This window comes from Perca fluviatilis, chromosome 6 (assembly GCF_010015445.1).
Source record: "Perca fluviatilis chromosome 6, GENO_Pfluv_1.0, whole genome shotgun sequence".
Lineage (NCBI taxonomy): Eukaryota > Metazoa > Chordata > Actinopteri > Perciformes > Percidae > Perca > Perca fluviatilis.
The window spans coordinates 15,013,053-15,027,243 of NC_053117.1; the positions used below are offsets into that span (position 1 = coordinate 15,013,053).

General features: G+C 39.4%; 1 long non-coding RNA gene across 1 annotated transcript; it reads right to left on the reverse strand.

The window, feature by feature from the left end:
• Positions 1–543: 543 nt before the first annotated feature.
• Positions 544–4,764, reverse strand: LOC120559984. The gene is made up of 3 exons (XR_005639397.1): positions 3,705–4,764; positions 1,566–1,611; positions 544–1,160 (listed from the first exon to the last, which is right to left on the reverse strand). It is a non-coding gene; the product is annotated as an uncharacterized LOC120559984 (long non-coding RNA).
• Positions 4,765–14,191: the final 9,427 nt, after the last annotated feature.

The following is a 14,191-nucleotide window of genomic DNA, read 5'->3' on the forward strand; positions in this document are numbered from 1 at the left end:
TTAGTTATTGCAGAAGCATCCAGATTAGACTATTTTAAATGAGGTTGTATTACTGCAGTTTTCAAGGCCTTTGAAAACTAACCTGACTGAAGATAATTAATATTTGAAATATATTTAGAGCTATGCAATTAAAAACATTTAAAAAATAATTTAGGCAGAGTATCATGGATTTTAACTAGTTTCTGTCAGAGCTGTTGGATCTAGAAGGCTAACGTGTTAGATTAACTGGAATACAGGGAGGCAGAAGTTTAATTATCATTTAGCTGGAGCTAGCTACTATTAAAGAGGGATAAGTTGCATCAACTCTTTATTGTTTCCTGTTTTTATACAGCATTAGTTGTCAGGGTATTTGGATTTCATTAAATCATCATATGCCACACTGAAAGAGATGGAAGAACAATCCATGATGCCAAATTATATCAAAGCCCTTTTTAGATCTACAAAACAGACAATTATTTTCCCTTTGTGTTTTTTATGACCGTGGTTTAGGATGAGTGTGTGGAAAGTGTAAATATGGTCTGACAGGACATTGGGATTCAATTCAGTTTTATTTGTCAAATCACAGACGGACCCTTTACAGATAGAGTAGGTCTAGACCACACTCTGTGATTGACAGAGACCCAACAATTCCCCCCAAGAGCAACAGTGGTGAGAAAAAACTTCCTTTCAACAGGCAGAAACCTCAGACAGAACCAGACTCTTTGGGGGGGGCGGCCATCTGACGCTGCCGGTTGGTGGGAGAGAGAGAGAGAGAGAGAGAGAGAGAGAGAGAGAGATACAGAAATAAGACTTCAGGGCGTAGAGCAGGACCACGGCAGCGGCAACAACGGTTAAGGTGCCACCCCAATCCAGAGAAATCTGTGAGGAGATAAAACATAAGGACTCCGGGGAACAATCTCCCCGGAGATAGGTTAGTAACAAGCATCACTGGGACATGAATGCACACAGATGGAGAGAGAGAGAGAGAGAGAGAGAGAGAGAGAGAGAGAGAGAGAGAGAGGAGCTCAGTGTAGGAAGTCCCCCAACAGTCTAACCTTAACAATGGTAGAACCATCTACCACCACACTGATGTTGTCAGGGCCCTCTGACCCATTAGTATTGATGTTGTAGATTTTCCTCCTTGCACAGCAAGATCTTGCGACAGAGTCTTCATCAGCATCCTAAAATAGCAACAAAAACTTTTTTTATTTATTACAGTATTTCAGACTGTACAGTCAAAGGAGAAGATCCAAATTAAACTTCTAACAAATTGCAAATAGGAAGAAACTCTAAGCTATCTTGGCTAAATTATATAGACTGTAAAAAACGATAACAGAGTTAAAATAAAGCTGTTGTTATGCATTTGGGCAAAAGAGAAAAGTAAACTGATAAATTCTGCCAGTTGGTGAAATCAGATTGAAATGTATATTATAACACCTATTTCTGCAGTAGTACTAAAAATGCCTTACTTAGAGGTAAACTTAGAGGAAAATGTTTTGTTGTGTTGTTTGTGTTCTCTGTTTTGTTATCCTTGATCCATTCTATTGTTTGCATGCTTTACTAGATAAGTCCCTGATTACCGTTACCTTTTCATTTGTCTTCTCATGTCCTCCTCTGCGTTTGGATCCAAACCTACAATTTTTAATATGTTCCCTTAAGAGTACACTGTTGTTTTTTAGTTTTTCACGATTGCTATGACAATTTTTTTTAATACTTTTAACAACTTTCCTAAACTTTTAACACAGTTAGCACAACATCCGTCTGTGTAGGCTATACATTTAACACATTTCTTATTGTTTTGACACAAAATGCATATAGTTAACACACATTTAAAATGCTTGAATTTCATTTACACACAAGCTCAACCAAGACCAAAACAATAGATCTTTATTGCCAAATTTACAAATGCTTTCACACTTTATGTCTGAACAGATAACATCATATTCTAAACCTAACTTATAGGCTAAAGTAAACCTGAACAGCTGATCATATTGTAATTTTAAACACAAATATATGCCCTGGATTTTATACATGCATTTATTGAGAAACAGCTGATTGAAGCTATGCAAATAGATCAATCACAGCTGACTCCTATCTAGGAAACACAGAGGTGTTGAGGTTCTTTCAATCGCATGACCATATGTTACTGTAGTACATACAGTAAAAGAGGACATATTTGGGCTGATTTTGTGTGAAAATGAACAATAAAGATGAACACAAAGAAAGTAAGAAAAAATGCTGCACGAGTGAGAGGAAGACAAGTACCAGGACAATTCTGTCTATGTCTTCTTTTCTCAAACAGTAAACCATATAATCTATAAAGCTACTCTGAGATGGATCATTTATTTTTTGTATTGAATCTCTACAGCAAAGGAAATAAAAATGAATGCATTTACTAAACCCAAAAAAACAAAAATGTAGAGAGGCTTCAAGAGAAACTGCAGTGTAAAACACAATTTATGATCAACCCAATTTACTATTTTTCTGTTGTATAAGGGCAGACCTGACACATACATTAATGCAGTTTCTGTAATTCCATCTGATGTTATTGTTTTGTATGATATTGTTCTATGATTGACTAAATATTCCTGTTGGGAGAGAATATTAGACATGTTTGCATTGTTTTGGTAAACATAGTGTATTGTGTTAGTGAATTATTGTATTTTGAAAATCAGTGTTGGAGTTTAGTTTACAATGTGTGATTTTGAGCATGAAATTAGCTGTTTTGCCAATCGTGTGATGTAGGTGTGTTGGTGCGTTAAGAGTTTAGGAAAGTTGTTAAAAAAAAATTGTCATAGTGATCGTAAAAAACTGTATTGTGTGTGAGGTCTTCCCTTTAGACAATAGACAATAGTATATTGTATTGATCATAGATTGTGTTTAACACTGCAGTTTCTCTTGAACCCTCTCTACATTTTTGTTTTTTGGGTTTAGTAAATGCATTCATTTTGTTTGTTGTCAAAATGAATGACCCCTCTCAGAGTAGCTTTATAGAATGTACCATTTATGAAAAAAAGAAGACAGACAGAATTGTCCTGGTACTCCTCTTCCTCTCCTTACTGCAGGCATTTTTCTTACTTTCTTTGTTCATCTATATTGTTCCCTTTCCACACAAGATCAGCCCAAACAGGTCCTCTTTTATGTACTACCATATGGTCATGTGATTAAAATAACCTCAACACCTGAGTGTTTCCTAGATGTCAATAAGCAGTTATTGATCAATTTGCTTAACTTCAATCAGCTGTTTGTCAGTAGCAATGGAATAACATGCAGGGGATATAGTCCTGTTTCAATTTCAGAACATGATGTTATCTGTTCTGACATACAGTGTGAAAGCATTTGTAAATTGGCAGTAAATATCTATTGTTTTGGTCTTGGTGGAGCTTGTGTGTAAAAGAAGTTCAAGCATTTTAAATTTGTGTTAACTGTATGCATTTTGTGTCAAAGCAATAAGAAAAGTGTTAACTATATAGGCTACACAGACAGATGTTGTGCTAACTGTGTTAAGAGTTTAGGAAAGTTGTTAAAAGTATTGAAAAAATGATCATGGCGATCGTGAAAAACTGTAAAAAACAACAACACTGTACTCTTAAGGGAACATAGTTCAGAAATGCACTTGTCCTCCTGTTAATGAAATAAGTCTTATGAGTATAGGAGAAATCAGGTTGTTAGTTAACAATGACTTTACACAAAAACCTTAATGAAAAGTGAATCTGAATACTCACATTTCCTGTAAGACACTGGAGACAGCCATCGTCACACCGCTCACACAGTCACCAACTCACCAACACAGTTATGGCGTGTTTAAAGTTCAGACAGGGCTTGTTTTAGCAGCCTGGGGCAACTTTTTGTTATGATTATCAGTGAGAGTGAAGCATTTTGCTTTTGAGTTTCAGAGCGCCGTGAACGCCTTGAGTGAAAAAAAGTGAAACGAAAAGACGCAACTGTTCTTCAACAAAAAAAGCAGTGTGATGCACCTATTTTACATGTGAAATGACCATAGGATGTACACATTACAGCAGGGTTAACAACTGAGAGAAATATCAAACGACACGTGACTTATTGAGTATTTTTTTGTTTATTTGACATTTAGACACAATTAATAAACCAGAATTAAAGCGTCGCTTGTGCCGTGGACCCGTTAGCGTTATCTTGGCATGGTGTTTTCCCGGATAGCAGGTCGGTTTAGATTAGTTGTGTCGTTTGCAACGCCGCTCCAACTCGTTTGCAACGCCGCTCCAACTCGTTTGCAACGCCGCTTCAACCCGTTTGTAACGCCGCTTCAACTCGTTTGTAATGGGTTGAACAGCTGCTACACCGTTGCAGGTATTTGCGATGAGATGTCGTAGTTCCGTAGTAAGGTGTAGGCTGCGATACCGTTTATCTCTCGGTATGAAACAGTGAAATTTCCTCTTTAGCCACAGACCGGCTCTATACAGCAAGGAGAGCAGCTTCTTTAAAAGAACACGGCCGAGCATTTCCCCATTGATCCGAACAGATTTAAGTAAACGGTAAACAATTTCTAGTAAACTGTAACTTTTATAATTCATCGTCGGGTCAACGAATGACACGACAACAATTTTTTTGCCGAATTTCATCTGCAGATCATGATCGTTGATTTCCAAACTCTGTATGAAGGTTAGTAACGCCATGACGGTTTGATGTTTGGTCTTCTTCTTTTCTTTGCTGCAGATTAATGAGGACAGCTTTTTGGTATCTGTGTTTTATTGCTTTTAGCCTGCTCTCTGATTGGACGACAAAGAAATGGGATGAGATCAGGGCGGAGTGAGATATCACATCCAGAGTCTTAGACAGACAGAGTTGCACCAGTGACAAGTCAAAACTGTTGTGTGACTGATATCAGTACTAGATGTTATATACGATATCTAACTGCTGGTATAATTGTATTGTTAGAATATTGTTTTATATAAAAGATGTTTTGATGTAGAAACAATGTTCTACATCTCCATGATGGATGAAGCAACTCTCTCTCTCTCTATCTCTCTCTCTCTCTCTCTCTCTCTGCACCACTCTGGTCAGAAAACAGTTTGGCTGATGAAATCTGCTGACGTTGTGTGTAATGTGCTCCAACTGTAACATGACACCTACACTCCTTTATTCTTTATTTCCCATTTTAAAATCAGTTAGAAAAGGTTTAGTGAGAGATGTTTTAGTTGATTCATCAATTTCAAATTAGCTTCATTGACATGAACATGTCCATGTTCACTGCCAAAGAGATTTCTTAATACATTATATTAAATACGTTGTTCTGTTAGACGGTTTAAAATCTCTGAACTCCGGCCCTGATGAAGAGGACTCCAATTTCCAACATAAGTAAAGTCAACATGATTCAACATGAAATGTGACTCATATGTATCATTTGTTTTCTCTGAACTGGAACTCTTTACAAGAACACACACACACACACACACACACACACACACACACACACACACACACACACACACACACACACACACACACACACACACACACACACACACACACACACACACAACACACAGGAACTTGTTACTCCCTGTTTGCAGAGAGGGAAATATATTACTAACAATGACTTCAGTCTGAAATCTAAACTCTCAGCAGGTAAACTGCAGTCTGGAGTTCATTTTAAAGCCAGACTCTTAACAGACAGAAACATCTTTCACACTAGTAGAAAGAAAACATTTATTTGACTTCACTTTGACTATATTTTAAATTTCTCCAATAAACCATGTAGTATTTTCAACAGCCCCATATTGCCAGGTGTGGCATAGACAGCAGCTTTTTAAAAAGGATCTTTCTCTGAACATAGCTGAACATATTTAGGGTAACGCTCTCTTTAAATGAAGAATAAAAGAACTGGAGGTGAATGGTTCTGTGTGGAGGCAGGTTGAAGCACTTTACACTAACCCTTAGCACATTTAATGTCATCATGCAAACTTTCCAAACTTGGGTCCCTTGTTGTTTCTATTCAGTTTGATCATTAAACATGCCACATCTTGTCTGAAGCCATCCCACTTGGGTACTACATGGAAACAGGCCAAATGATGCCTGTTATTTGTACAGTAATAGCGTTGCTGAAGACTAGCACTAGCTCCATAGTTACATTACTCCAAGCTTCTTCCCTTGAAAACACCTCCGCTCTTTCCCACGGGACTTCAGTGCAAGACTATAGCTAGCCTTCAGTAACACTGTTACTTTACAAGAAACAGACATAATTTGGCCCGTTTCCATGTAGTTACATAATCACTGATATGATCATAACCACTACAGTGCTCAATTACCTATTTTTGAGGGGGCAATAAACTTAAAGATTTCGCCACGAATGCATGAACTGTCCTCTGGAGGACATCCACCAGACCAGCGGGTGCCTGTGGATTGTTGTTGGCCGCAGCAGGCGAGGGAGGCGGGGAGGAAGTAGAAGGATGCCGGTCGGGCCTGCTAGCTCAGCTAAGACCACTAACATGCACTTCGCCATTGCCGAGACTCCTATTCATCAAACCAGATGGATTGCACACAAAATGGATATATATGCTACAAATACATACAGAACTGCTGCAAGAATTTATTACCGAACCCTTGCTGAACACACTCACTCATCCCAGACGGCAGCTAGCAGCTAACAGGGTAGGTGAATTGAAACAATATCTGGGTTGAAAACACATTGTGTTGTCAAGTAAGGGCCCTGTTTATGTTGCACAGATATTTTAATGCATTTTGTGTCTGTTAAGAGTCACAAAGGCACTCTTTATCTTATGACCCCAAAACTGCTGTTTTAGCTGAGTGGGAGCTCTCGGCATTAGCTGCAGCCAGTGTTCGAACTATACCGTGGCCTTCGGGGAGCCCATTTTTTTCCACGCGAGGGGGGTGGGGGTCGTGCGCTTGCAACTTACAATGACTTAGAAAGATACATAACAGCTACAAGTGTATGCACTACAGGATTTACCCTATCATACTTTATCGACAGGAATAGATAGGGCAAACAGCCAGCCAGAAATATATAAACAAAGCATCAGGCTGTTTTTGAGATTTCACATGAACAACGGTGAAAGTTACTCAGGCTACCGAAGAATACCAGAACTCCTCCGTTCAATTAGACCTTAGCGACGCACCCCAAGCTTCCATCCTTAACAAACAGCCATGTATATATATCGGCTATTCCAGGCTCTCCACTGCCGGCTGTTCCAATTTAACAGGAGAGAGGAGCGAGAGGGGTTAGGATCATCTTCAGTCAGAGAGGAAATTATTTCTTCAGCTTCTTCTTGCGTTGTCACCCCGGGGGGAGGTGTGCTAACAGGGCTCGCAGCAGGTGAATTAGTCGTGCTATTAACGTCATCGCGACACAGTTTCTTAGTAAAACCAAAATTAATTAAACTACCTTGTTTTCTTTTTGCCATGGCTATATGATGCTTACTGCAGAATGGATTTCAAGGACTTTGCGTAATCGACACCGGTCCTCCAATGTTTATATTTTTTACGAATCTTTGAGTTAACATGTAGCCTACTAAACATGAGTTGGATTTGCACCCCGCACCGCCAACTCCTTGATGCTCATAACAAGAATAGCAGTTATCTTTATTGAAGTGAATTGGGTTTAAATCACCATCACGCATGAATTATATTTTTGCAGTTTTACACATAATAATCCACGATGATCACATTACACAAAACTGAAATTGCACGTCAAAATGACACATTGTCAATATTTTTAGAGACCCCCCAAAATTTCACAAATCACGTTTTCAGGGGAGCCCATGTCTTATTAAGGGGAGCCGAGCTCCCCCTAGCTCCCCCGTAGTTCGCACCCTGGCTGCAGCAGCTCCGTGTTGCTACCACCGATTCGGCTAATTTTTTTTTGCTATCGACAGTACTCACATACGTATAGCGATCAAGATTAACGTAAAATCTTGTGTCTGTGTTGGGATGAGGTGGCGAAGAAAATCTATTTTGAGCTATGGGAACAGGTCCTACTGTTGTAGTTAGCTAGTCAAACATGGATGGAGCAGTTTTGATGGTGGGGAGAATGTTTGCTGACAGTGAGCACATTTGTGAAGTCTTTAAACAAAACACCCAACCTGATTCCACAATGAACAGGTTCATAATGTAATGTCATTCTTTACTTTCGTTTTCTCTGAACAGCAACTCTTTACAGAAATCTCTCATGCACGCATGCACACACACAGACACACACACACAGAGACACACACACACACACACACACACACACACACACACTTTTAAAGACAAGCTCTGTAATAAATGTAACTGTTGTAGACCGGCTGGCGGCCCTCTAGTTTCATACAAACCCGTTCATAAATACGTTGTTCTGTTAGACGGTTTAAAAACTCTGAACTCCGGCCCTGATGAAGAGGACTCTAACTTCCAACATAAGTAAAGTCAACATGATTCAACATGAAATGTGACTCGTATGTATCATTTGTTTTCTCTGAACTGGAACTCTTTACAAGAACACACCAGGGGCGATTCTAGGATCTGACCTTTGGGGGGGCTTTTTCATTTACAACATTGATAGAAACCGATATGGTTGTACAGCTAAATGATGAATAATCTAATCTAATAATGCCTCTGAACCAGATTGGGAAAATACAACATCTCTTTTTCTTAAGAGCCTAGTCCTCCATGAAATGTATATGGAAATATAATGTGAATGGAATATTTTGAGTGTTTTAAGTGTTGTTGCCCATACAATATATGTCCACTTTCTCACCTGGTTCTTCCAGGTCCCTCTCTTTGTCCTCTCTCTCTCCCTATATCCCCCTCCCTCCATCATATCACTGACAATCACATACAAAACGTTTTGTAATCAACTAGAAAATGATCTTCATATAAAAGAGAAAACAAAACACAGTAGTCCTACTATATATATATATATATATATATATATATATATATATATATATATATATATATATAAGCACTAGGCTATTTTTAGCGGTGCTCAAGCCGTTATGGAACACTTTAAAAACTCGTTGTAAGCTACTCCTAAGCTACATTTGCCTACAGTTAGCAATTTTATCTAACATTGCACAACAAAGTTGGACTCCGTGGTGAATAAGCTAGGCTAAATCAGATATAATTGCCATCATTGTGATCAGGGAATCACAGATTGGTTCCACAAATACTACACCTGTAGGCTGTAGTCTACTTATGGTGTTCATTCGATTAGCTCACACTCACACACACACACGCACACACACACAGGAACTTGTTACTCCCTGTTTACAGAGAGGGAAATATATCACTAACAATGACTCCAGTTTGAAATCTAAACTCTCAGCAGGTAAACTGCAGTCTGGAGTTCATTTTAAAGCCAGACTCTTAACAGACAGAAACATCTTTCACACTAGTAGAAAGAAAAAAAGTATGTTTCTCCGTTGAGCTGAACATATTTAGGGTAACTCTCTCTAAACCTTTCTAATATTAAATGAAGAATAAAAGAACTGGAGCTGAATGGTACTTTGTGGAGGCAGGTGGAAACAAATAAACCCAACGTGAGTCAACAATTAACAGGTTCATCATGTAATGGGACTCTTTACTTTCATTTTCTCTGAACAGCAACTCTTTACAGAAATCACTCACACACATGCACATACACACCAACACACACACACACACACACACACACACACACACACACACACACACACACACACACACACACACACACACACACACACACACAGAGAAGAAGAATAAAAGAACTGGAGGTGAATGGTTCTGTGTGGAGGCAGGTTGAATCATGTTAAACAAACCCTCAGCACATTTAATGTCATCATGCAAACTTTCCAAACTTTGGTCCCTTTTTGTTACTGTTCAACAACAGTGCACCGGTTGATCATTTCCATGCCACGTCTGGTCTGAAGCCATCCCACCCATTGTTTCTTCATCCAATCAGAGAGCAAACTGAGAAAGTAGAAATCTCATGTTCCAGAGATACTGTCTTCATTTTACCTGCAGCAAGAAGAACAAGATATACAGCCATCACATGGTCAGGTCGTTCCCTATACTGCAACTTCAACGACAGCTTCAGAATTTAGACTAAACAGTCAGCTTTTACTGAGAGTCCTCGTCTGCAGAAGAGAAGTTGTTTTGTCGTTGCTGAACCTCCTCCCCTCTGGCAGGCACTACAGATCAATGTGCACAAAACCAACCAGACATAAGAACAGCTTCTTTCCCACTGCCATTACTCTACTGAACTGATCACAGAAACAACAAGGGGTGATAGAATGCAAAACTGATTTCACCCTGTCATAGTTGAATAACGACAGTTCGGTGGGTAAATAGGACATACATAGAAGCTCAAAATCCCATTGACACCCCTTTACTATGAAAATCTCATATTTTAAAACTGCCACCGAAAATGGGTGAATCTCAACAAAGCTGGAAGTGGACGTCAACCTCCCAAAAACCGGAACCTTTGTCAGCCCATGGGTGTATTAAGAGAACGGTCACACCCCAACATTTACATAGGCTACACAACTGACCTAAGATCAGGTAGTCTTCTGAATCTAGCTAGGTCACGCAGATCTCTGCTATTCCATTACAAAATTCACTTCTGGAACTTTTTTATGTGAGAAATCAACTATGTAAAGCTCAAATATGGGCCGCTTTACGAAAATGGATGGCTAATTGCAAATTTTGTCCGACTGTGTGTCGTAGTTCAGCGCCGGTGCTGCCTGTGTTGCTGCCGCGCCGCCCGGCCTGCCTTCCTTCACAGACCCCGGCCTGCTATGAGGTACTTGGAGCTCCGTCACGACTGGCAGCCCACAGCACTCCATACCCGCGCAAAGTCACCGTCTCTTGGGCTAATGACAACCAAATGCCCCTGCCCTGACAGAGCTCCAGGGCCTGAAACTCCCCTCTTCCTGCTAGCTAAATGCCGATTGTGTGTGAGTGAGAGCGCAGTCAGCGAGCTTGTTACACCAGCAATGTCTTACCACAGGTTTCAGTTAATCTTTTAATGTGTGTAATTATAATGTGTTGAGTTATTTAAACAAACGATTGGGGAAATACACGCCTCTTGTCCGTGAGTCTCATTGATAGAGCCTGCGGCTGGATGTAGCTCTATCAATGAGAGCTAGCTAGCCTCCTCTTAGAATTCCTCTGGAATTCACAAAAATTCATTAACTTGAAATTGGACACAGTTGTTAGCTTTATAAGACATTTAGTTAGATGTTGTATAACTGGCGTGACGAAATTCAAACTGTATATATACTCAGAATTACGCCGAAAATGAAGCTAACTATCCGTGATTTGCAGCTACACATTGCTAGGATTGAAGGGACAGTCGCAGCTAACGAAACCCTTACAGCTCACAAATATTCATTAACTTGAAATCGGACACCGTTGTTAGCTTTATAAAACATTCAGTTAGATGTTGTATAAGTGGCGTGATGAAATTCAAACTGTAAATATACTCGAATTACGACCAAAAACAAAGCTAACTAGCCGCAATCTTGTACACATAGGATTGTAGGGACAGTCGCAGCTAACGAAACCCTTACAGTTCACAAATATTCATTAACTTGAAATCGGACACCGTTGTTAGCTTTATAAGACATTTAGGTATGTTGTATAGCTAAGTGGCGTGACATTGTGTGTAACATGGTAAGAGATTGCTGGTGTAACAAGCTCGCTGACCGCGCTCTCACTCTCACACAACGGGCCATTTAGCTAGCAGGAAGAGGGGAGTTACAGGCACTGGAGCTCTGTCAGGGCTGCCAGCCTAACGGAGCTGACAGCAGGCCGGGGTCTGTGAAGGAAGGCAGGCCGGGCGGCGAAGCAGCAGCACCGCCGCTGAAGTCCGACACTTACCAAACGTCTTACCATATTTGCAATTAGCCATCAATTTTCGTAAAACGGCCCATATTTGAGCTTTATATAGTTTATTTACATTAACCCTTTATGACATTATTGTCAATAAGATGAGGTCTGTAGTGTGTGAAAGCGGTCTGTGGCTCTGGAGCAAGTTTCTCTCTGTTTCATCCAGAATGATCAGACGCAGGACGGCCACCGACAGCGTGGAGGAAGAACGAGGAGTGATATCTGATGATGCAACATACTATGAGATGGTGGGAGGGAAGGATTCTTTTAACAGATGCTTTTTTTACTTACATACCATACATACTCTCAGAAAAACAAGTTCAAAACAGTACCTTTAAAGTGCCCATATTATGAAAAAATTCACTTTTTCTGGGATTTGGGGTGTTATTTTGTGTCTCTGGTGCTTCCACACACATACAAACTTTGAAAAAAATCCATCCATGCGGTTTTGAGTGAGATACGGTTTCTGAATCTGTCCTGCCTTCAGTCTCCTAGTGAGCTGTTCAAAATCTTGAATTTTGAAATGACCTGGCTAACGCTAGCATGCTACGTTATTCTCAATAGCAAAGCACTGCTACAACACACACAAGTTCACCATAATCTACAAAAGAACTACTTACATACGTGCAACACTGGAAAAAGAGAATCACGTCAAGGGCCAGACATGTAGAGTTTATTGACATGCTTTTATTTCATTGAAAAAGTAAAATATCTTTGACTCAATTATTGCATGTCTCATATAGTCTTCTCACTTACAGTTTGGTCCACATAAAGCCCTGAAAAAGTCAGCAAAAAAGTTCCAAAGCCATCCTACAGTTTAGCAAATCAAGCAAAACAATGATTACATTTTCTAAGTATGCTCCCACCCAGCTGACTCACAACAAGCTCTTTCACAGCCTGAATATTAAACTCTCTGGTTCTTCTGGGGGAATTTCTGAGTCTCAAAGTCGGCAAATTTGCCAAATTCTGCTTTGAGTGTTGCATACTTACAAGCTGAAAAACAGTTTCCCATATTTTTGGTTTGGCGCACAACTAGTGGGGACAAAATTTATTGTGAATCTTAATTGCTATGCGGGCCGGATCACAATTTGCAAGGGGCCAGATTTGGCCCACAGGCCTTGAGTTTGACACATGTGCTTTAAAGTCTCTGAGCAGCCTTACAGGTGTTTCCTGTTAAGCTGGCTGATTGGACCTCTCCCAGCTGTGATTGGCTGACTTCTTCTTCTTCTTCTTGTTTAGAGTTTATTGGTGGTTGCTAAACAAAGATTTGGTGCATTACCGCCACCAACTGGTAGGTATGGAGTGTGGATCAGGATCTCTAATGTCTACAATACAACTATAATAACTAATAACTAATAAAGTCATGATTTAAAAAAAAAACTCATATCTTCTCAATCATATTAATTTGTTACTTAACTTAAACTTAACTCCAACACTAATATTCAAAACCCAATAATACACTAGAACAATACACTATGTCTACCAAAACAATGCAAACATGACTCAAAATCACATAATTCTTCCAGAACACTAACACACACAACAGAAACATGTAGTCAATCATACACAGTATTGAAATTATCTTTATTGGTTTTTTGCACAGGTTTCCCAGCAATATTTATATTGTAAAAATGTTAATTGTTAATCATACACACTAACATCAGGAAGATTAGACACACAGAGGTTGTGATAACTGGGTTAAGAGTTTAGGAAAGTTGTTAAAAGTATTTAAAAAATTGTCATGGTGATCGTAAAAAACTGTAAAAAACAACACTGTACTCTTACACACACACACACACACACACAGACACAGACAGACAGACACACACAGACGCACACAAACACACAAACACACACAAGCATGCAGACAAACAAACACACACACAAGCACAAACACAAACACACACACAATGAGAAGACTATATGAGACGTGCAATAATACAGTCAAAGATATTTTACATTTTCAAATTAAAAGCATGTCTCCCAGCCAGATAATGCTTAGTCACAGCTAGTATATATATCACCAAACATGTCCTCTATTTCTCTCTGGCTCCAACCAGCTGATGAGGAACACAGGGTCACAGTTCTCACACCCAATGCTAAAACTAATAAGAATGGAGAGAATTTAAAGCAAAAAGGTTACATGTTGACAACAAATGAAGAGAAAAACACCATTTATAACCATGAAAGAAACCAAATCAACATACTGCATTTACTCAAGGAACTGAATGCTGAATATAAAAAATACAAAAGACACTTTTACCCAAAATAAAGAAACACAGCGAATGTTAAGGCAGCGTACCATGGAGACGCCACATGCAGACTGTATAAAACCAGACAGTTAACAGTACAAAATCAACTTGATTAT